The sequence below is a fragment of the Rissa tridactyla genome, chromosome 1 (assembly GCF_028500815.1).
Source record: "Rissa tridactyla isolate bRisTri1 chromosome 1, bRisTri1.patW.cur.20221130, whole genome shotgun sequence".
NCBI lineage: Eukaryota > Metazoa > Chordata > Aves > Charadriiformes > Laridae > Rissa > Rissa tridactyla.
The window spans coordinates 6,230,684-6,249,941 of NC_071466.1; the positions used below are offsets into that span (position 1 = coordinate 6,230,684).

The following is a 19,258-nucleotide window of genomic DNA, read 5'->3' on the forward strand; positions in this document are numbered from 1 at the left end:
TGCGGGACTGCGCATGCGCCCGGCGGCCGGCGGGGGGCGAACGGAGCCGGGCGCGGGGCGGGGGAGCCTCTGGTGCTTTCCCGCCCTTGGTGCTGAGGGGAAGGGAAGGTGGTCGTTCAGCCTGGAGAAGAGAAGGCTCCGGGGAGACCTTAGAGCCCCTTCCAGTCCCTCAAGGGGCCCCAGGAAAGGTGGGGAGGGACTGTGGATCAAGGTAATGGTTTTATACTTTAGGGAGATTTAGATGAGATCTCAGGCAGAAATTCTTTGCTGTGAGGGTGGTGAGCCCCTGGCCCAGGTTGCCCAGAGAAGCTGTGGCTGCCCCATCCCTGGAGGGGTTCAAGGCCAGGTTGGACGCGGCTTGGAGCAACCTGGTCTGGTGGGAGGTGTCCCTGCCCAGGGCAGGGGGTTGGAACTGGATGATCTTTAAGGTCCCTTCCAACCCGAACCATTCTGTGATTCTATGAAGTAAGAGGCGGTGAGGTGAGGAGTGGCCCCTGCCCGTCACCCTGGGGGCAGAACCGCGGTGGTGTTGGCGGCTGCCGCTGGCCTCAGCCCGGCTGAAGGCTTTGGGAATGTTTTCCCTTCTCCTCGGGAGCCTCACCGTGCTGGAGGCGGGTGTGGGGGTTAATTCAGTCTCTCCCTCCCACTGGAAGAAAGGCGTTCGACAGAGTGCCCGGAGGAGGCAGGTGGGGGGGATTCTGGGGCTTCTCCAGGGGAAGTAACGCTAAAAATAGGCGGCGTCCTCATGCTGCAGAAGGTGGTAACGCTGGTGTTCGTAGCAGGCGCCAAATGGCCTCGGGACGGCCCTGAAAAATAGGCATGGCCTCCTTTAGGATAATTTTTTGTGCCTAGTAACTGAAAAGGGTGAGTTTAGTGTGAGGTAATTGGCATAAATGCTTCCTGTCTTATTAGGCTGTGGCTGAGTTTTCCTTCCGTCTCTCCCTGCAGTGCTGTTTTGCAGTTACATGTCTGAGGCAGGTTGTACCTCTCACGGCGAGCGTTTTGCAGGAGGATAGAGAGAAATAAACGCATGGGCTCTGAGCACACGAAAGGTTGTGCCATGTGTCCTTTGAGGTACCGCTTTACTTTCCACCCTGCGGAAAGAATAAATGTGGTTTATGGTGTTTTTTCCTGCTTTTCGTCCTCTCCATCACTGACTGGTGCCGCATTCTTAGGAGTGCCAAAATCCTGCTTTTATGAACTGTAAAACTATCGCGCTGCTGGCAGCAGTTCCCGCTGTGCTGCAGTTAAATGCACCTGCAAGGAGGGACAAATGCTGAGTATTTCTAGGATCCCGTATTTTTGCCACAAGGTGGCATCAAAGATGACAGTTTATGGCCTGGCAAGAATGACTTTTGCCCGATCAAGGTCTGCACGGTGTATTTCTTGCAAGGAGGTAACACACAGATACATTGCTTCCAAGCAATGAAAGCAAACCCTTACCTCTAGCTGAAGGTCAGCCTACCATAAAGATCAAAGTTGCAAAACACAGAATCATTTCTCTAGGAGGGAGCAACATGACAAGCTCTTCGTCATTTCCAGGAATACAGAACCATTGAGACCATCCGGTCTTAAGAATTCTGGGGCTAAAAGAGTATCTGAGAGGCTCAGCTTCCAAGGGGGTCATTTGGCTATAAGAAATAGGGATGTTTTTAACAGGAGGGGGGAAAAAACCCCAGCAGATGAACATTGACAATGTAAAGAGAGGAAAGGAGAAAATGGCAGAGTGGTTAATATTTGGCTTTTATTGTTTGTACAAGATCAGATGTCAAGAAATGTGAGCGAGGCAAGGCAGGAGACATCATGACTGTGTTAACTCATTACGTAAGTCTGGAAGCACCTTCACGAAAACCTTGAATAGAAGCAATTGCTTTTCTCAGCAATGATGTTCTGTAACTGTAATATGGAAGAAAAAAGCCCAACAAAACAGTTATCCTTTAGGTATTTAAGATTCCAGATGAAATTAAGGAATGTCCTGTTAGAAGTAAGGATCAGGCTAAGAAAGCTGGCTTTTAATATGTATATATAGGCATCTCTTTTTCTTTTTTTTTTTTTCTCTGACCACAGCTTTATGCACTCTGCTTTGAATTAATTGGAGACAATGTACACCATCATGGATGTGGTCAGCACTAACTTGGAAAAATTATCTTCCATTTTTCTTTCCTACACGCTGTATAGTGGTTTTTATTAAATACTTGCATTGAAGTGACATCTAGAGACTAGAGTCTGTTGGTCTAGGAGCTATGTTGCACACACGAAAAGTGAGTGTCAGTTCTGAAGAGCTTATATTCCAGAGAGATAAAGCAGAAAATTGCTGGTAGTAGCTTTATGTTTTATTTGGGAATAATTTGGGAATTTAGTATTGCGTTACTTCCTTTGTTTACATAGCTAAGCACAGACATGCGTGTTGTTCCTATTCTTGCAGACTGCCCGAGAACATAAAAATTATTGCCAGGCTGTTTCTGACCAGTCATGAATGTGTCATTTTAAAGCACAGACTAATAAGGTGGGTGTGTCGTTTAACAGCATGGTCTCGAGGTGGATTACTGAAGTGCGGATTGGAACTGATTACTTTTTTTTTAAAAAAGGACAGATGGTGCAAATGACATGAATAAGGGGTCAGCAAGCCATAGTTACCTGTATGACCAGCTCCAAATATTTTACCTTCCTGGTGTATGCATAACTGTATTTTTTGACCAGCAGAGGGTAGTGTCATTCCAAACAATTGCTTTCGGTGCGCTCCTATAGCAGCTTTATTTTGTGTTTTGCCACTGAGAGGTGAGAATATAGGACTTCCAGATAATTTTGCAATTTGTAAAAACGAATATTCAAGCCTGGAATGTATTTTAAAAGTCAGTTTACAACATATAGTTTTTTGTAACTGAACGAGTGGAGCTCATCAGTTTCTTCTTCCTCGTGGCACTGCCGGCTCTGTGTCTCATTCCAAGTCATCCTCGTGTCTGCTCTCTCCTCCGTACCAGATTCCCTCATGCTCCTGCCTGCTCTACTCCAGGACGTATAGAGTTTTCCTTTTCTCTGATACTCCCCACTTTCTTCTCTCCCCTTCTCAGAGTCACTTCACATCCTTTTCTCCCGTTTTCCCTTACACATGTATCAGTGCTTGTATTTTCTTTCCTGTTTGTGTGTATTCCTACTTTCCTTCTCTGCCCAAGCTCCCCTATTTCCTGCTCTTTCTGTAGCACTTATGCAGCAAACTGTTCTTAGCTCTGTGTATGGTTTCAGAGCTCTTCCTTCCTAAAATTCCCTGAGCTACTTTCTTTTCCAGTGGGAGGCTGAGTCATTCAGAGGGTAACAACATGCCAAGAATTCTTGGATGGGTTTCGCAGGGATGAAATTGGGCATTATCATGCTGGAAGGTGCTGGCAAACGCTTCCAACCACTTTAATGAATAATTGCAGAGGAGCTGAGTCCGTAGCTCAGCTAACTGTGTGTCAGGGAATCCATGTGCCTGCGTTTTCCCTGTTGTGGTTTAGTTGGTTTCCCCCACAAATCAGTAGCTTTCCACTGACATTTAAAACTTCACTGGAAATCAATTAGATACAGAAACTAGAAGTAGTGCCTCCAAACAGGAAAAGCTTTTTGAGCACAGGCCCTGGTAAGCTCAAGCAGAGCTTCAGCGCAGCTTCTCTTAGCAAGTGGCTGTGGAGGTTTAGAATGTTGAGAGCAGCTCTGCCGAGGTGAGAGCAGCCCTGCCGAGAAGGACTTGGGAGCACTGGTGGATGAAGAGCTGGACGTGAGCTGGCAATGTGTGCTCGCAGCCCAGAAAGTCAAACGTATCCTGGGCTGCATCCCCAGCAGCGTGGGCAGCAGGGCGAGGGGGCGGATTCTGCCCCTCTGCTCCACTCTGGGGAGACCCCCCTGCAGTGCTGCCTCCAGCTCTGGGGCCACCAAAATAAGAAGGACATGGACCTTTTGGAGCAGGTCCAGAGGAGGGTCACAAAAATGATCCGAGGGCTGGAGCCCCTCTGCTGTGAGGACAGGCTGAGAGAGTTGGGGGTGTTCAGCCTGGAAAAGAGAAGGCTCCGGGGAGACCTTATTGCAGCCTTCCAGTACTTACAGGGGGCTTATAAGAAAGATTGGGACAGACTTTTTAGCAGGGCCTGTAGCAATAGGACAAGGGGTAATGGCTTTAAAGTAAAAGAGGGGAGATTTAGACTAGATCTAAGGAAGAAGTTTTTTATGCTGAGGGAGGTGAGACGCTGGCACAGGTTGCCCAGAGAGGTGGGAGATGCCCCGTCCCTGGAAACATCCCAGGCCAGGTTGGATGGGGCTCTGAGCAACCTGATGTAGTTGAAGATGTCCCTGCCCATGGCAGGGGGGTTGGACTAGGTGGCCTTTAAAAGTCCCTTCCAACCCAAACCATTCTATGATTCTATGACATTACCACTTTCTGTCTGCTTTTCACAGCGGTTGAACAACGGTGCCAGACTCGCACCAGAGGGCACTCTGAAGCTCCGCTGTACCTATACGGCTCTGCAGACAGTAATCCTGGTGCCTGGGCGATAGGAAAGACTCGGGGATGATGACATTGGGGGAATTGCTCGGTAGACACGAGTGTGAGCTTTTAGACAATATTTCCAAGGGTGCTTGATATTAGGGCAAGAAATAGGGCATGTGTGGGCTATTGCTGTAAGGACCCCATGAGGGTATTAGTGCAGATCAAAGTGTGAAAAATGTACAGGCTCTTTAAAGCTCTGCCAATACCAGCAAATTAAACAGCATCAGGGATGTTCCTGAGCACTGGTAGTCAGTTGTTTCTCCTGATTCTCGTTAATCCTTCCATGGTTTTAGCCTGGGCCCATCAGCAGTTTCCAAAAATACTCCAGGGCATGGTTTGAGGGATACATCCTGCCATCCCCAGTAGGCAGATTGTGTGCTTTCACTGACTTTTTGAGGCTGTAATAGAACAGACGTTGGATGTCCTCTGCCAGTTGGCCTCAGGGGCAGAGAATGGTCCCAGACTTGTTTAATTTACTGATGTGGGTGGAATCTCAGAGACTAGACTAGACCATCCACTAGACTGAAAATCTGGATTTGCAAACCCTGTTGGGTTTAGGCAACAGCAACTGAAGGGGGGTTACCCCCGTCTGTTCCCCCACTCTGCTACCAAAGGTTACTGCCTCCTACCAAAGGGCCAGAAGGTTTATTTTCTCTTCAGTCACGTCTGGCCGACCCCGCTCAGTAAATGAGTTCTCCCACTGATTTTTGTTTTCTGATCATGCTGCTAGCTTTGATGGGGAGCACTTTTTTTTCCTAAAAATATAACAAGCAATCTTATTTGATGACATGAATCATGGAGAAAGGAAGTCTCAACTACCTGGAGTTCATAATCTTTGATGTCACAAGACATATACAATTTAATATAAATAAAATCACTATTCCGTAATAATAGACACATCTTTCAACATTGTACAAAACCAGATGTTTTACTGTAGGAACTTACCTGTAATTACTGAAGTGTGTAGACTTGGGATTTTAAAGAAAACTTTGAATACAACCGGAGCACAAATAGATTAGTTTTAAGTAAATGATGATTTGAAGGCAGGTCCTGTTGACAAAAGACCCTTGCGTTAACTGATGCTGCCAAAGCTCTCAAATTTCTTAGCATCACTACATTTCTCTTTTCCCCCTCAGACCAAGATCCTGAATTCACGCGATTATATCTGTCAGTTTTGATTTAAAACCAGAAGCACGTAACTTTCCTGGTTTTGAAGACAAGCTCAAAGCCATAATCCAAAAGGCTAAAAGCTACAGCAAACAAAAAGCTAAAGGCAGAGAAAAAAGCTTCACATTTTTTCAAGACTCTTGTATTTTAAGCCCATTTCTGGGTGGTTTTTTTTTCCCCACTCTGGGTGATGTAATACAAAATCATCCTTGGCTTGGCCTTTCTTAAGCGTTGCTGTTAGCTGCCACAGCCCCATTCGTGACAGTAAAGTGGCACTTGCTAACAAAAACTGCACAGTGTGCAGTCCTTCATCTTTTGTTCACACACTGTTGCTTTCCATCTTTTTGAAGCTTGTTCCAGAATCAAACCGTTTGCCTTAAAACACGGTCCCTATATTGAACAGGGAGTCCATGAAGTGAAGGTTTATTGTCTTAGTATATCTGTTGCACCCAACTTCCAAAATATTTTTCCAAATTCCAGGTCTGCAGAAATGAGCCAGGCCTTCAAGGTAGTGTGTCTCCTCACTGGTGATACGTCTCCTCAAGCCCAAGTTCTTTTTTCAGGATCACATGCCCTGCCTCATCATGCTCCTCCGATCATTATTTTACACCTGTCGTGGGCTATATATGCATTTAAAAGCAGGTAGCATCCTACTCGTGTGGCCTCGGAAGTCTATTTGTTAATGATATTTCTTCAGGTATGTTTGTAGTAATTCTGTTGTAATTCTGCGCTCTGTGTATCCCCTTTTCTTTTTCCTTTCAAGTAGGTTGCTACTCCTGCAAGGGCACCATCAGTTTGAAATAATATTTTAATATTAAAAAATAAGTTATACCTGATAGAAGTGTAAAGATGTCCTGAAGGAGATCAGCGTGCAATTTTTTAAATTGCTTATAAACATACCTTACTTAGTTATCTAAGATAACTTAGAACCGTATTTCTAAGAATTGTAAATGCTGTAAACACAGTAGAAGGCCCTGAGGCGAAATGGCTGGTTTTCAAGCGTATTTAGAACAACAGTCTCCAAAACAACAAACTGAATTCTCTGTTTATTATGCATAGTGCCATAGATAACAAAAATTACCATTGCTGTGTTATCTTTTTACCTGTGGGTGTTACTGAGAACAATAATTATGTAAGAGCAAAACACAATATTCTGCCGAACTTGTAAAGAGAGAGACGTTACTGAATTCCAGTTGCTGTCACTGATAATTAGCTTTCCCTGACTCTGTAAAGTGCCACGGAGCAAAACCAACACGGAAAGTGCCACTGCAATTTACAGCGGCTCAAATCAGTGTTTTTGTACAAATCTGGTTTCAAGGCTAGGAAGAAGGTTAAGAGGGACTGTATTGTTTCATGTAGCACTAAAATATATTTAAATACGTATTTGTCTTTTGCTGGGCTGAGTTAGAGACTTGGGGTCCAGCAGTCCCTTAGTACGCTGTCTTGCTTTTAGCGAAAGACTGAAGCTCTGTGAAGACTTTTCAACCTGGTTCACGCTCATTTTTGATTTTGTCCTGGGTTGTGAGTGGCATTCACTGTACTGTGTGAGCAGGGGGGCTTGTACTAGCAGTAGTTCTTTTTTGGACCAAAGCAGCGTTTTAGCCCAGGCAAAGCAGTTCTTGAATTAAAATTTAATTGTAGGTACACTGTGTATTCAAGTATAAATCGTCTCACTGATAATGGCAATACACCTGCCAAGTGCCCTTTTGAACTGCTATCAGACATCACATTCGCTTGACAAGTATGAAAGCATTTATCAAAAGATGTATGTTAGCAAGTGTGCCAGAAGCTTCTTTGTGGGAAAGAAGTGAGGTCTTTTGTTCTCCCTCTCTCAGTTGTTAGTGATAATGACTCATATGTTGCTTATAGCCTCAAAAATACAATAGCCGTAGTTCAGAAAGCAAATGGGAGCTCTGCTTTTCTTTATGAACAGGTGATGAAAGATTTTAAGAGAAAAAAGAAGGCAACCCATCTTAGGGTTTGAATCAGACAGCTGCGGCAGCAAGCTTGACCAAAGGTGAGTGAAGAAACAGATACAAAGGGAACGATCACAACTTTTAGTTGGCTCTGATGTTGTCTGCTTCTGATGCCAAAGGAAAAACTGTGGAACTGTGGAAAAGGAACATGACTCTGACTTATGCCTCGTTTTATGTTTACATGTTCCCTTTGTGCGGTACCATGCGTGTGTCCTTTGTGGTTTTCTTCAGAGAGAGCATTTTGTAAGCTCATCTTTGCTGGAGCCCCTGTCGCTAAGGTGCATTTGTTCTTTGTCTGCTCCTGATGCCGTGAAGCTGAAGCAAAGAAAAACTTAAGCGTTAAGACAGGAAGATCAATTTGAGTGACTAGCTCCCCGTGGCAGAAGTTGATGGTAGTGAAGTTGTTGCTTCTAGCGCTAGGAGACATCTCATGACTCTTTATCATTGCATTCACGTAATTGCTTTGAAAGCTTAATAAGATTAAATCTTATGAAACAGAACTGTGTTCCTTTCATTTCACTCAAGCAGATACAGTACTTTTTCTATGGGGTATTACCACATCTTTTGTTTGCTTATATTTTGTACTTTAATGTATATTTTTTTTCCAGTGTAAGAAGAGGTGTTGAGTGGACTTCTTCTATACAGTAGTCATAATTTAGTTGAGAGAGATGAGATAATCTGGTAGCAAAACATTGGTATGTTAGTTGAGAAGTGCAATCTAATCCTTTTTGTGTAATTATTTGTGTTGTGGTCTTGATTTGATTCCTGTTCTGCTTGTCCGCATCCTTCTACTGGTCAATTTACAGCATGGACACTTGGGTGTATGGATTATCATTGCAGTGTGGCAAGCAATCAGATCTCAGATGGGATCTCTAACCCTAATGTAATACAAAGAATTAGTAATAGCAATGATCTTGCAATATTACATGAACATTAAAAGTATGTTTCACAGCACTGTTACATGATGCAGTAGAAAATTACTCATTTTACTGGGTCGTAAATCAACAGATAGTTAAATGCTTTGCCTGAGATGACAGGAAGGCTGTGGATTATGTGGAGCGACTAAGCAGCATCTAGGCCTCTTGGCTCCCAAGTTTGTATCGTGGTCACGAGATCAAAGGAAAGTACGGACCCCCCCAGGGTGCCCCCTGCAGCCAATTCAAGTTATTGGTAAACCTGAGAACCGTGATACCAGAAAGTGTAACCCAGCTGCTGTCTAGAGAGCACAGTCTGTGCTCAGGTCACTGGGTATGATTTTGTTGGCTGTTTTTTTCTACCTTCAGTTGCTGCTTCTTGGGTGTGCCGTAAAGGAGGGCAATAGTTTTGCTGTTTGCTGTGGACATGCTGGACCCAACGTTGATCAGCTGAAGCTTTGAAAGTTTTCATGAGGGTGAGATGAGGGCGCTGAGTATCAAGAGACTTTCTTTCTTCAGTAAGATGTTAGGAATCATCCTTCAAGACAGATAATAAGAGGGAACTTGTTATAAAGACAACATCGAGACACCGTATCTTTGAAACGACTTCTGTGACAAGCCTGCCACTTCCCAATTATTCTGTTTCTGCCTTTGTATGAGTTTTAGCCTGGGCAGAGGTGCCACATTAAAGCCTCTGAAGCCTGAACTTCCATGTCACCTTTAAACAAAAATTGGCCAGATTCAGCCAGTGCATAACTGCAGACGATTGCTAATTTTCTGTGATGCCACTGCTTTCCCAGAATTGGAATTTTTTGTTATAAACACCCATTTTCTCCCACCTTCTCTGATTTCTAACCCTCAGGATTTCAGAAAACAATTCAGTATGTGACTGAAATGAGTTTTCAGAAATCTTGGGAAAAAATAGTTCTGAGAAACATGAACCAATGCCTTTCTTCTCAGTGGGTAGTATTATGAACTTGACAAATGAGTTTGTTTCATTTTAGTTGGAATTGGACTAATGTGCCATCACAATTTCCCGGTCTGGCTAGTGGCCTTGTAACTCTGAACAATGACAATTTTAAAGCTGATTGATAGAAGATCTCTGATGGAAAAAGTGACAGGAGCAGTAACAACTGTGCCGCTTAGATAAACACTTTTTTTTTATAAGATCTATGTGGTTATAGGCTTGTCAAGTGCTTATAAGGAAGCCAGAAGCAGTAATATAATACAAACAAAATGTATGAAAACAATAAATGAACAATATTTTCAGGGCTAATTTTCAGGCAAGACACAATCTGCTAATTAAATTTACTGATGACATAAAATTGGAAGGCAATATCAAAACAAAGGAGGGATGGAAATTCCTATAGGAAGCACTGCATAACCTTGAGCATTGGGGTAATAGAAATCAAGTGAAGTTCGATAGTATGAATCACAAAGGCAGGTACTGGGGCCTAAGGAAAAAAATGTTGATTAAAAAGAGGAGATTTGCAGAAAGAGTGGAGGTAAAACATCTGGATGCAGTTGCCAGCTGCTAGCGTACTGTGGACCAGCGCTAAGATGCGCCCAGATGAAGGCAAATGAAATCTTAAAATGTCTCTGGTTGCTGTCTCAGAATACATGGAGCAAGCTAATGTTCTGCAGAAAGACGACCTATTTAATGTAAAAGACAATGTTGACACAAGAACAAATGGAAAGACGTAAGTGTAAAATGCAAAGTAGGAGAAGATTTCTAAGCAAAAAAACGAAACACGTTTATTTTAAGCTTTGATTCCCATGCTTTTAGTAGCATTCATGATTCGGGGCTTCATTTCCAGTCATGATGTCAGTTACGTTACTCGAATTGCAGCTAAAACCTGTGTGGGCTTATTTACTCTCATTAATACTTTTCCTTCCTGAAATGTAACAACCTCCAAGAAACCTGGGAAGCAATCTTAAAGAAAAGCCAAAATCAAGTTACCAGTTGTGTCAGAGCTCACTAGGCTGTGCCAGAGGAAAACTAACCCTACGTAATTTGTCTAAACAATAAATATAAATGGGAAGAGTGGATTTTAATTAAGCTGCGGATCAAACAGAGGATCTCAGAAATGCCATGTCTTGGTTAGTCTGTTTTCGGCAGAATCTTCAGCCCAACCCCCCAAAAGAAAATCAGGCCCAGCTAGGATACGGAAAACCAACTTGCATGTTAGAGCAAAACTGAAACTGAAGGTCAGCAAAGGGAGACAGATGTATGTTTTCTTTCATAAGTAAATATACCTTAAAGAGACAGAGCCTGAGCTTCTTTTTTATGAGCTAGGACTTGAAAGAAATCTTGGCTGTGTAGGGTTCTGCGTCACTGTTTGTGAAAGCGCTCGCTCCAGTCCAATTCCGCAATCTCAAACTGGTAAGCCACCAGTAACAAGGATAACAAATACTTAAGATTCCAAGACACAGACTTATAATGAACCAAGAAACTAGACTTGGTAATACTCCATGGAAAACGAATCCTGCTGGTTCTGATGAAAAGAGAGTGTGGAGAAAAAAAATTAAAAAAAGGCAGCCTTTGTATGCTAAAGGATGCAATGCATTCAAGACGTATTTAAAATGTATTCGTGCATGTGAAAACCTAATTCCCTCTCTTGGTGTTTACAATCTGAGATGAATCTAATGAACTGATGTCAAGAGTCAGTAGACCGTAACTTTGCAAATTTGACAGGCTGAGAGAGTTGGGGTTGTTCAGCCTGGAGAAGAGAAGGCTCCGAGTAGACGTCATAGCGGCCTTCCACTCCCCTAAAGGGGGCCTACAGGAAGGATGGGGAGGGACTCCGGATCAGGGAGTGTAATGATAGGACACGGGGCAACGGCCTCAAACTGAAAGGGGGTAGATTTAGATTGGATTTCAGGAAAAAATTCTTGACTGTGAGGGTGGTGAGCCCCTGGCCCAGGTTGCCCAGAGAACCTGTGGCTGCCCCATCCCTGGAGGGGTTCAAGGCCAGGTTGGCCGGGGCTTGGAGCAACCTGGTCTGGTGGGAGGTGTCCCTGCCCAGGGCAGGGGCTTGGAACTAGATGATCTTTAAGGTCCCTTCCAACCTGAACCATTCTGTGATTCAGTGAAATTTCTTCAGAAATGTGACTGATATCTTACCAGGGTAATCACAGCTCATGTGGAGACCACAAAAAAGCATAATTTGCAATATAAATTATTATTTTCCTTTAACCAGTTGTAATGGGGCCTCTGTTTGAGGCTCCCTATTTAGTTTTAATTAACGTTTATGTTTTTCATCCAAGGTTCTGTCTTGAACTGACTCATCCCTACCTCCCCCTGAAATTTCAGCCAGAGCTGTTCAGTTGTTTCCCAGCATGAAAAGAGAAGAATAGGTTGTTTTTCAGTTTTAAAACATCTTAGAAACACAAATGCTTTTGTGTTTCTTCAGTTTGGCAAGAGGATGGACTTTGTGTTAGGACTGTGCCTCTTGTGCCCGTGAAAATTGACCTAAATTTGGCCAAGTCAGAAGCCTTTGAAAAAGAATCTCACTTCTCATGTTCTGGGGAGATTGTCCTGAACTTCAACAGCAAAATAAAACAGTGGGTGGGAGAATGACAGAGACTGGATGAGAAGATGGTGGGAGAGAGGGGACATGAACAGGAAACTAGGACTGGCCTTATGAAAGTGTTGGATTGGCTGTGGGGGAGTAGAGACAGATTTACCTAAACAGTCTGGTGTGCGTGGGGACAAATATATCGGACAAACCAAACAGAAATGACAGGATGTATAGGAAGTGAGAAACTGAGACTGAGCAAGAGCTGTTCCCTATAGGACTGGAGAGATTACTTCTCCCCTGTCTAGGGTATTATAAAAATAAGAAAGACATGCTGAAGTTCTATTATGATGAAAATAATAGAAAAATGTAGAATAAATTAATATTTTCTGTCTTCAGGTTTGGCCAGCCTGCAGTGAATATGGCATTGGAACATGCATGAAACAAGGAGGAAAAAAGGAGTTGAGCTGCTGTTGCTTCAAAGGCTGGATTACTGCCACATCCCTGAGATATCCAAATTATGAGTTTGTGCGTCGTGGTAAGATCTGTATTTCCAGTTCACTTAAAACTCAGACTACCTAAATTTGATGCATAAAGAAAATGACACCAGTCTCTCCTTGAGTGAGTGTTGTTCTTTTTGTGAACCAAATGAGGAAGCGGGGATCTGTGGAAAGCCAGCACCAACTCAAGATAATTAAAATCCATTATAAGGTATATATGCAAAGGGCATTAATTAAGGTGGTGCAGCTGACACTCGCTTTGGTATTTCCTAGCTTTTGAATGCTTGGATTTGCTAATTTCATTAGTGTTCTTTTCACGTCCTTTTTGTGTGTTTAATTGATGTTGTGTATTTTTTGTATAGAGGTAGAGCCTGGAAGCCCTAGGCAAGGATTGTCAGGCTTTGCAGTCACAACATGGAATAGCTGTCAGAAGCCCCTATGTTTCCATTACTACTGACTTGCGCCAAATTTGAAAAAAACTGAGATGTATGAACTTTGTTTTGGGAACACGAATAGTGGTGTGTAGCCCCAGACTTGTCTGTTTAGACTGTGAGCTTTTCAGAACCGGAGACGTGTTATCTTTGAACAATTTGTACTGTCCTGTGTTAGCACCTTAGGACTCTCAATTCTGTGGTGATAAAGATGGTTGGTAATAATTTGTAACGTAAAACCTTTTAAAATCCTTAAGCCTCACTGGGGCATGTCAGAACTTCCCAGCTGGATGTTGCGGGCTGAGTGTTGCTAAGAGACAATACAGATTGTCATTTTGTTTCGTTGTAAATGCTTGTGGTTTTGAAGACATCCATTCTTCTCCTTCCCACAGAGCTCAGAGTGATTTGGGCACGCAGTAGTGACCGTGAAAGTTTCTGGCTTCTCTGCATTTCTTAGATAAGCTGCTTGGTTTTGTAACACATTAAACAGCTAGAATCGTCTTCCCTGCAAACGCTCGAGTGACCATCACTCATCTCCTCAGGCAGGCAGGCAGGCGGTCAAGGACAGGCTGGCTGTCTTGTTCTTCATCCTGCGGTCCCCTCTGACTGAGCTGGGAAAATAGAGCTTCCTCAGGTCAGGACTGTCTGTGGAGCTCACTCCCTGGGGATGCCAGCCATCGTTCTGCTCCAGCGGTCTTCAGGTCTCCCGGTGCAGCTCTTCAAAGTCAGTACGTTTTTTGGCAGCTCCATCTTCCCTTTCTTTAAACTTATTTGATATGTTTAATACAGGGAGGTTGTGATGTCCACTTAAGGGTCTGCCGTATCCTAAAAGCCTGGATAAAAGATTTAGTTAAAATTAAAGAAAAAGAGAACAGCGGGTTAAATTTGTTGTGGTCTGATTGCGTGGAAGTCTGTAGAGTTACACCTGGAGTGACTCTGGTGTAACGCGTGTGGCAAACTTGTGACTGACAGGAGAGTTTGGCTTAGTTCGCAGGCATGTGGATGAACTGCAGGATCAAAACTTTCCGTTCCGATTGAAATAACAAGAAAAGTCATCTCACGCACTCAGACAAACTTCGGTTTCATCAGCTGTCTTCTTTTGATCTGCAGTAAGTACCAGTGATCACACCTTAAATGATTACGTCGTTACATAAGGGAGAAGTGCTAGTGTAGATGTTCCTAATGATGTGTGTCCTCCCCCCCCACCACAGAAGGTGACACCACAGCAAACAAAAATAGTGGGCATACTTATCAAAACTGTTCTCTTGCGATCCAAGTGTAAGTAACACTTTGACATTGTGATTTCGCTGCTATATAATGCTGTCTTTGGGATTGCATTGCAAGCAAAAAGGCAAATTACTTTAAAGAAAACCCAAATCTCTGTGGAACAGAGGTCTCAAGTGTGCTAGTTCTTCTCTGGCCAACCTGCAGAGCAACCAGCAAACCGCAGCTGAGCCAGTAAGCCTCTCAGACCCGCTAATCTGGCCTTGATGGAAGTGGAAGCTTTACAACAAATCCGGTGAATTTAGAGGCAAGTGGAGATCAGGTAAAAAGTAAAAGGAGTTAACCAAAATAGATCGTATCAGAATAAGGGTATATTCTTATTTTGTAAAATAACTGGTTTTTGACAAGAAAAATGTGATCTCTCAGGACTTCAGTGAAGTAGTTGGCGTGTTGCCAGAAAGAAAACTGAGTCAAAACAGGCAAAAGTGAGGATTATGGTAAGAATGGTGATGTAAACAGGCGAGTTCAAAGTTCCCTACTTACTTGGGATTTTTCATGATTGTGCCCCGTGAGCCCGTTAAACCGGTTGGTTTTGTGCCACATTATCTACGTCAAACTAACAGGTTGCAAAGGAAAAGACTCGCCGAAAACGTGCAGGTAAGCAGCAAAGGGGGCGAACCGTATCCTGGGTTTGCCAAGTTCCATCTGGGTTGAGGAGTAGCAGATGTCGGGATGTCGTCACTGCATGTGTGTAGGTTGTGCATGTTTTTTGAGGCCTGCATGATTTGGATATGCTAAATTGGCTATGACTGGATGGAGTGACTGAATGCTTGATGTGGTCTGCTGGTAAGTCCAGGGCAAGTGCAAATTCCACTCTCTCCGTAGTGCCTGTAAGTCTACAAAAGGTCAATTTTCTAGTATTATATGACGAAGACCAAGACTTAATTAGCTGGTTTGGGAAGTGGTTTGCAGAGTGGACCTAAAAGGGAAATCTCTCTGGTAGTCTTGGGTTTACCTACCTGATTTGTATACCAGAATCTGGATGTGCTTGAAAAACTGCTCTGGGAATTAGGCAGAAAATCCAAGTTCCTTGTTTGGACTGGGTGGGCTCTCTTCCACTAGTTGGAGTGGGTGAAGAACAGGACAGGTAGGCTGGGACAGTCAGAAGGGAAAGGGTCAGTGTAGAAGGAGAAGGAGGTTTTGGCAGCAGAACAACACAGTTTGTCAGGTAAAACAGCAGAGTCTTTGATTTGACAGTGCCTGGCCAGACAGGAGACTTGTTCTCTAGTTGGAATCTGCTAGAAGCATTCCTCAGCCCATACAAAGCAGTGATTTCAGCTGCATTTCTGCTCACCCTCAACACCTGCAAATAGCTGTGCTGGTAAAAAAAACGAAACAAAACAAAACAAAACTGGAAGGCTAAGGAGGGGGAAACACTTTGGAAACGGAGGATTTCCTACACAGTTTTTGAGGATTAGAGTTGCTTGCTGAGCTCATTTATTTTTTTAAGTAACTTAAATTTATGCTTTTAAATTTATTTTCCCTTAGTAAGTGGGCCTAATAACCTGCTGCTGGTTTCGTGATCTTCTTAGTCATCACATTATCTTACAGGATTTGGGGAAGAAAGCAAGGAAGAAAATATAGCCACTGGCAATCTGTGATCAGAATTTGTTTAAGAATAGCATCCCGTTTACTTCTTTTTCATGTTTCCCCACAAATATTCTGTGCCACATTTACTTATGCATGAGGAATGGCTGCTGAAGGAAACTTAGCTCCTGTAGCAGGAAGGAACCACATGCAGTTCCTACATAGGCTAACAAAAGCTTAAGTGGGCTTACTAGTGGCGTAGCTCTGATTTCTACATGTACCTGTGGTGCAGAACAAAACAGAGGTTAAAAAAGGTGATGAACTCTTGATACTCCATGTCATAACACAAAGGACTGTGGAGGATACTGAGTGGAGGAGAATCAGGCCTGCTTAGCTTATTAGGTCTTTTTCCTGGGTATATTTACGATGCCTGTTCCAGAGATTAGTCACGTATTTGCAATGTTGGGTGGTTTTCCTCCATACGTACACAAGGATGGGCTGCCCCCAGTGGAAATAAACACAAAATAACTCCTGCTCTCTTCAGTACCATTAGGCAGTTGGGAAGCGTGTGTGTCATGCTGGAGCTGTGAGCTTGGGCTTGGCAAGCTATTATTACTCATAATTAGTGTTATGGTGGTACCTACAAGCCATGGCCGCACCGTTGGTTGGTACAGATAAAAACATCGGATGGAAACCTGGATGTTGGTCTGTATGATACATGTGGCTCAGGTACGATTTTCACGTGCGTGCATTTAACAGAATTTGAATGACTGTATGGCCCGGGACAGATGCATGTTTTGTCTGCTTGGTTTTTAAATCTCAAATGCATCAGCCAGAGATTAGAATCATAGAATAGAATCATAGAGTCGCCTAGGTTGGACGGGACCTTTCAGATCATCAAGTCCAACCATCAACCCAACACTGACAAAACCCATCACTAAACCATATCTCTAAGCACTATGTCTGCCCGGCTTTTGAATACCTCCAGGGATGGTGCCTCCACCACTTCCCTGGGCAAAGGGATTGTGGCATCCCTTGTGACTGTGCAGTGTATACACAGGGTAAGAGCAGAAAGGCTGATTCCTGTTTTTTTCTGTTCATGAAGAGAGACAACACAATGAAAAATGAAGATGCTTAGTAAAATAAGCAGCATTTCCAGGATCCCAACTGCGTCCTTGTGGCTGAGCGGTATGAAGGCATCCTCCTTAGCCTAAATTTTAGTATGATGTGAAGGAGGCTGCAGTGTTATTCTTATGGATACTCTTAAGTTCTTCCTCTTGAAGGACAGCATGGGAAAAAGCATCATGGTGTTTGAGGGACTTCCAGCCTGATGAACAGCAAACGGTGATCCCTGGCAGACCGTCTTCCTCCATTGCTCTAGATACAACATGATGCCCTCCCCAGGAGCATTCAGTGAAGTTGGAGATGCTGCAGCTCCCAGAAGGCCACTTCTGTGATCCACTTGAACATGAAAAAGTGAACACCAGCCCACAGAGGTTCTCTTTCTCTGACTGTAATTTGTTCCAGTGGTATTCCCTGATAGGAATATCTAAGGATCAAAATATTAAATTTTAAGAAATATCCTATTGGAGTTTAGGTGTGTAGGTTCACAAGCATGGTCCTCCAAAATCACCAGCCAAGTGATTTCTTTCCGTCTGGCAGAACTCTGAATTTTCTTTGTGCACATCCGCCCGGATGCTGTCTTGGCAAGCAGTTCAGCTCCCGTATTGCTCTTAACCCTGCCCGGGATCCTCAGATGCCATTCCCTTGCTGGCATCTGCTGAGGGTTGTGGTCTGGAAGCTGTGCTCCAAGCACACCTGCTTCACAGGGGATGGCGCTGAACTGAACACATACCACAGCGCACACAGTCACATCAGGAAACAAGTGAATAACCACGGGTGCAGCAGCATTGCAATTAAATAGTCAAGAGAGCTTGGACCAAGACTAGAGCTCTTTTTCCCCTGAGGCGTTCTCCAACCTTTAGGCTCCTTTTTTTGGGCCCAGTAATTCCTAACTTGTTACACCATGACAAAAACTCAGTAAAAGTTTTCTTGTTCTTATTTCCTTGGGCACTTTCATGCTTATTCGCAATTCTGCTTTCATCTTAGCTGCAGGCATTGATGGATACACTCTGGTGAGTATTGCTGTGGCTTGTTCTGCCCCTCTGGTGCGGGTTACTGCTTCACATCAGAGCTGTCAGAACGAACGCGTGCTTGGGCTTCTACCTGGTGACAAAGCCAAGCTCGTAGATGGTTGATAAAGATGCATCTGAGTGAAGACGCTGGATTTTGGAGAGGAGCAGGTAAAATGTAGGCACACATTCCTTCTGCTGACTTTGCGAGAGGGATGGGAGTCCCAGCCCGAGGTGACGGCGAACAGCTGCAGAATGGCAACATCTTAAACTGATGCAGCTGTTGCTAAGTGACTGAGCCGAATTTAGTATTTTAATTTAGCAAATTTAACAAATTAATTTAGCATGCAGGTGTTAATTTATTACCTTAACTTATAAATATATTTACGTTGGTTTTTTCCTCTTTGCATTTGAGACTGCCTGGCAATAAAGGGAGCAAATTAATTTGAATCCCTAAGTTTGTCTGGCTTCACCATTCTTTCCTAGCTGATCCTGGGAAATGATTTATATCTTGCCATCTGATTCCTTAATTGCAGTTTGCAGCGAAGAAAACCATATAATACTTGAATTGCAAGCTAGTCTCTGTTAGAAGCAAATGAAATAATTATCTGGAAGACCAATCAGGAAGCATTCCGATCTTCCTTGGTGACATGCCTACTTCAGTTGTATAGCTCGCGTCCTTCTAGATCGCAAACATCAGCATTAAGATTAGCCCAGCATTGTGAAAGCGCTTACTCGGCATTTCATCATCAGAATGAGTGAGTCCTGCTGGATTTTGTGATACTGCTCCTCTGCCAATGTCAAACGGATTCCGGCAGAGCAACCCTCACATGCTCGTGCTGAAACCTGGTCGGCCCTGAAACAGCATGTTAAAACAAGAGCTTACAGTTGGATGCACTTTGCTTTGGGCATCGGCTGAGAATTCCGAGACTGATACGGATACCTTGCAACTGGATACCCATGAGAATAAAAGAGCTGAACTGAAAGAGATTAAGCAGCTCTTTGTACGTTCTCCCCTGTGAAGTGTAAAGAACTGAGAGCTTCATTGTTTTGTAACCACTTAAAAATTAAAGGGGTAAAGCAATTACTTCAGCACAGTCCTCTTGAATATGGTTTTATTAAATGTGCTCTTCCCAGAAATCTAGGCTTACGTGCAAAAAATAAGAAATCCTCCCTACACAGTTTTCACAACAGAGCATTGTCCAGCATGGAACTTAAATGTTCCCAACCCCAGCTCCCCGTGAGTAGCTTTCCCACACTGTTTCAAACACAGTCCGCACACGTCAGCAC

General features: G+C 43.6%; 1 long non-coding RNA gene across 4 annotated transcripts; it reads left to right on the forward strand.

Moving 5' to 3' along the window:
* Positions 1-22: 22 nt before the first annotated feature.
* Positions 23-19,258, forward strand: LOC128906026 (uncharacterized). Of its 4 annotated transcripts, none has more exons than XR_008465053.1 (7): positions 23-211; positions 949-1,074; positions 2,426-2,506; positions 6,167-6,383; positions 7,620-7,703; positions 12,494-12,632; positions 14,013-19,258. It is a non-coding gene; the product is annotated as an uncharacterized LOC128906026 (long non-coding RNA). The 4 variants fall into 4 exon arrangements; XR_008465052.1 differs by lacking the exon at positions 14,013-19,258 and adding an exon at positions 13,418-13,996; XR_008465054.1 differs by lacking the exon at positions 14,013-19,258 and adding an exon at positions 13,568-13,996.